The sequence below is a fragment of the Solanum tuberosum genome, unplaced genomic scaffold, assembly GCF_000226075.1.
Source record: "Solanum tuberosum cultivar DM 1-3 516 R44 unplaced genomic scaffold, SolTub_3.0 scf00702, whole genome shotgun sequence".
NCBI classification, from domain to species: Eukaryota; Viridiplantae; Streptophyta; class Magnoliopsida; order Solanales; family Solanaceae; genus Solanum; species Solanum tuberosum.
The window spans coordinates 48,594-54,548 of NW_006239616.1; positions in this window are offsets into that span (position 1 = coordinate 48,594).

The following is a 5,955-nucleotide window of genomic DNA, read 5'->3' on the forward strand; positions in this document are numbered from 1 at the left end:
ATAAAAAAAAGTCAGTGAAATACAATAGTCAACATTGGTCGTAAAGCATTAAAAATGAAAAAATAAAATAATAGCAATCATTCCCTAGTTTAGTTTACGTATTTTACATGTCAATTATATATAACTAGTGATATATACCATGCTTTGCATGATGATTGAATGAAGTCACATATATTCACACATCGATACATAAATATGACTTAAGTGGGTACAATTTTTATTTTAGTTGTTCTCAAAATGATGGATTAAATCATTTTCAACCAGTTGACCCACAAACTTCAATTGTTATTCGGATTATAATGGAAAACATGTAATTTAAATATTACACGTCGATCATTAGAGAAACACAAATTAAGCTAAATTGAAAATATTTTTGTTTCAATTTTGAAAACATATGTGATTTTTAAAATAAAATAAATAATTACCAAAAGATGCACGTATAATGCACATGAGATGCACGTGCAACACATGATACTAGTTTTGTTGAATATGCTTGCACTCTTTTATATTGTTTGACTTTATAAGCTATCAATTATTTCCATTCAACGTATATACTATATTTTAAAAAGAAAATACTACATAATTAACAAGAGATACACGTAAAATGCACAGAAAGCGCACAAGATACACGTGTTACACATAATTGATGGTAATATGTAAGATAAATACTCGATGAGATTGAGATCGAAAAAACTGTTCAGTGAAATATTGATGACTTGAGAAAATTAATAAGAAATTAGCAAGTTGTACGACTCTCAAATTTATATAATATCCTAAATGACTTGAGAAAATATATAAGAAAGACTATTCACCCAAAAATAATTGATGCTGAAGAGTTAGCGGTAATGGAAGTCCTTAAGATTGTGTCCAAATGCAATACATCAGACACAAAATAATCAGTTTTACGGCTCTCATCCATGTAATTTAAGGTATAACCACATTGCTTTGTCCTTGTGCACTTGTTGAATTGCCAATGTTATAAAAGTTCAGCTTAACCTGCAAGAACATAATAATGATGTTAGAAAATTCTAAAAAATTACTTTTCTATATTATAATATATACAAGAAACTAAAAAATTAACAAGAGAATGATTTTCATTTTACCCCAAGTCCACATGTTCGAGAACAATTGCTGCAATAATTACTCCACGAGACCTCACTCCGAGTATTTATCAGTAGATTGTATTTTCTTGGTAGCGATCCCACTTTTACTTTCTTATAATATATGCTAAAATTATAAAAAGCATAAAAAAAAAAGTCAGTGAAATACAATAGTCAACATTGGTTGTAAATCATTAAAAAATGAAAAAAAAAAATAACAATCATTCCCTAGTTTAGTTTACGTATTTTGCATGTCAATTATATATAACTAGTGATATATACCACGCTTTGCATGATGATTGAATGAAGCCACATATATTCACACATCGATACATAAATATGACTTAAGTGGGTACAATTTTTATTTTAGTTGTTCTCAAAATGATGGATTAAATCATTTTCAACCAGTTGACCCACAAACTTCAATTGTTGTTGGGTTTATAATGGAAAACATATAATTTAAATATTGCACGTAGATCATTAGTGAAACACAAATTAAGCTAAATTGAAAATATTTTTGTTTCAATTTCGAAAACATATGTGATTTTTAAAATAAAATTAATAATTACCAAAAGATGCACGTATAATGCACATGAGATGCACGTGCAACACATGATACTAGTTTTGCTGAATATGCTTGCACTCTTTACTAAAGTTTGACTTTATAAGCTATCATTTAATTCCATTCAACGTATATACGATATTTTTTAATAAAAATACTACATAATTAACAAGAGATACACGTAAAATGCATAGAAAGTGCACAAGATACACGTGTTACACATAATTGATGGTAATAGGTAAGATAAATACACGATGAGATTGAAATCGAAAAAACTGTTCAGTGAAATATTGATGACTTGAGAAAATTAATAAGAAAGTAGCTAGTTGTACGACTCTCAAATTTTTCTAATATCCTAAATGACTTGAGAAAATATATAAGAAAGGCAATTCACCGAAAAAAATAATTGGTGCTGAAGAGTTAGCGGTAATGGAAGTTCTTAAGATTGTGTCCAAATGCAATACATCAGACACAAAATAATCAGTTGTACGGCTCTCATCCATGTAATTTAAGGTATAACCACATTGCTTGTCCTTGTGCACTTGTTCAATTGCCAATGTCATAAAAGTTCAGTTTAACCTGCAAGAACATAATAATGATGTTAGAAAATTCTAAAAAATTACTTTTCTATATTATAATTTATACAAGAAACTAAAAATATAACAAGAGAATGATTTTCATTTTACCCCAAGTCCACTTGTTCGAGAACAATTGTTGCAAGAATTACTCCACGAGACCTCACTCCGAGTATTTATCAATATATTGTATTCTCTTGGTAGCGATCCCACTTTTACTTTTGTATAATATATGCTAAAATTACAGAAAGCATAAAAATAAGTAAGTGAAATACAATAGTCAACATTGGTTGTAAAGCATTAAAAAAACAAAAAAAAAATAATAACAATCATTCTCTAGTTTAGTTTACGTATTTTGCATGTCAATTATATATAACTAGTGATATATACCACGCTTTGCATGATGATTGAATGAAGCCACATATATTCACACATCGATACATAAATATGACTTAAGTGAATACAATTTTTATTTTAGTTGTTCTCAAAATGATGGATTAAATCATTTTCAACCAGTTGACCCACAAACTTCAATTGTTATTAGGTTTATAATGGAAAACATATAATTTAAATATTGCACATAGATCATTAGTGAAACACAAATTAAGCTAAATTGAAAATATTTTTGTTTCAATTTTGAAAACATATGTGATTTTTAAAATAAAATTAATAATTACCAAAAGATGCACGTATAATGCACATGAGATGCACGTGCAACACATGATGTTAGTTTTGCTCAATATGCTCGCACTCTTTACTAAAGTTTGACTTTATAAGCTATCAATTAATTTCATTCAACGTATATACGATATTTTAAAAAAATACTACATAATTAACAAGAGATACACGTAAAATGCATAGAAAGCACACAAGATACACGTGTTACGCATATTTGATGGTAATAGGTAATATAAATATTCGATGAGATTGAGATCGAAAAAACTGTTCAGTGAGATATTGATGACTTGAGAAAATTAATAAGAAAGTAGCAAGTTGTACGACTCTCAAATTTATATAATATCCTAAATGACTTGAGAAAATATATAAGAAAGACTATTCACCCAAAAATAATTGGTGCTGAAGAGTTGGCGGTAATGGAAGTCCTTAAGATTGTGTCCAAATGCAATACATTAGACACAAAATAGTCAGTTGTACGACTATCATCCATGTAATTCAAGGTATTACCATAACCACACGGATTTGTCTAGGCTGAATAAGAAATGACAATTGTAGTTGTTAAGTTGCCAATGACATAGAAGTTCAGCTTAACCTGCAAGAACATAATAATGACGTTAGAAAATTCTTTAAAAAATAATTTTTATATATTATAATTTATACAAGAAACTGAAAAAATAACAAGATAATGATTATTATTTTTTTACCCCAAGTCCAGTTGTTCGAGGACAATTAGTGCAAGAATTACATGATACCCACGAGATATCACTTCCAATATATTGTATCTTTTGGCGGCGATCCCACTTTTACTTTCATATAATACATGCTAAAATTACAAAAAGCATAAAAAAAACTCAGTGAAATAAGATTGTCAATAACATTGGTTGGTTGTAAGGCATTAAAAATGAAAATAATAATTATAATAATATAGATATTAGAGATGATATTTTCATGGCATCAGCAAGCCACACCAACAATGATGATGAATCATGTATGGTGGGAGAAGCCCGGAGTGATAATAGCAATGAAGAAATTGACATTGATGCTCTTCTCAATAAATTCCAAGAGCAAGTGGAAGAATCTTCCGACAAAGCCACCTGCAAAGGAAAGAGAAAGACATAAATGAAGGCCCCACAAATTCAAATGTTAGGGGTAATAAGCCAAACAACTTTAATAAAGAAGAATTGTAGGCCAGGATAATATGTCGGTCATTTTTTTTTAATGGAAAGACCATGCCTGTTTGTCGATCTTATCCTTTTATTATTGGCCATTGTAAAATGTGTGGGCCACCCTTTCTTATCGCGTTTGATTTTCCAACCTCTATATAAAGAGGCTGAATTTTCTTAGAAGAGGCAGTTTTTAGAACCCCTTCACTCTATCTCTTGTAATATTTCCTTTTGTAAAAGCTTTTAAGTTTGAATAAAGAAGCTTTCAGCTTGGTTAGGATATCAGCTTGTGTGGAGTTCGACTCCAGATACTATTTTTAATTTGTGCTTCTCTTTATGTACTTATCCTAAATGATAGGCTAAACTAGTTATGTTGAGCTATAACATACTAGGTTATTATAAGTAATGGCATTTGTGTCTATTATTGAGACTGTTTGAACAGTAATACTAAGGTCGAGTATAAGTAATCCAGGCAGGTTATTGAAAGATTATCGAAGGAATCTGTTGGATTACCTGTTAGCCAGGTGGGCGTGTAGGGCGGACATGGATAGTAAAAACTTTCATTAACTATTGCCAAGATTGCTTATGTTTGTAAAGGCCCCTTGAGTAGAACTGAACGATCTTTCGAGATTATGGTATCAGAGCCATGAACTTATAGTAGCTATAGGTGGTATAGTTCAATACAGTTTTTTTCTATGAATATCATAATGAAGAAATCTACTGTTAAAAATAGTAGAAAAGAAGAATATGATATACCCCAACAACTTGATTTACTTAATAAGTGGACTATTCCGAAAATACCTTCCAGAATTATATATCATATGGAAATTTTTGAGAAACTCGATCTCAAACAAGTGGTTAAAACCACTGAGGAAACTATCACCATTGATAGCGATCCTCAAACTTTTAGATTATTATCTGAAAATGATATGGCCCCTTATAGGGATATTTACAGATTTATGCATATTGGTTTGGTTCAGGTGACATTTAAGCCCCTTACCTTAACAGGTCTACCAGAAAGCTTTATAGCAACTTTAAGAGATGGGAGAAATCATAATTGGAAGAAATCTCTTATAGGGACGATACAAACTAGTCTCGCTTACGGACCAGTTTATTTTAATCCTTATCCTAATTTGCAAATTTCTTTGCAGGATGATAATTCTCTAAGCTCTCTTATGCTTAATGTTAAACTTCGTGGTTATGATTATATGCCTGGAACCGAAGCTGTGTGCATATGCTATAGAATTTATTATAAACTCTTACATATTCTAAACCATATGTGTAAGATCATTGATTTCAAAAATGAAACTATTCTTATAGAAACTAATTTTGAAAAATCCAAGGTTGTTACTCGAAGACCTATTCGGTGGGATGAAATAGATTTTTCACAAGAGTGGGTCATTGAAGATGCGGCCCCACCTAAATAACAATAACAATAACAATAACAATAACAATAACAATAACAATAACAATAACAATAACAATAACAATAACAATAACAATAACAATAACAATAACAATAACAATAACAATAACAATAACAATAACAATAACAATAACAATAACAATAACAATAACAATAACAATAACAATAACAATAACAATAATAATAATTGTAACAACCCATATCCGAAACAGACCAAAAATGCAGATTTTGAGAAGTTGTAGGTGCAACGCACGGTTGCCATCCACGGACCGTAGGTCAGACCACGACCCGTGCTAGTGGTCCGTGGTTCACCACTGCAACCCCTCCCCAAACCAGCTCAGAAAATTGGCTAAGTCCCGACTCACGGACAGACCCACTGTCCGTATATCAGACCACGATCCGTGGTCTGTGTCCGTGGATCGAGACTTCCCCTACCCAGCCTCTGACACAA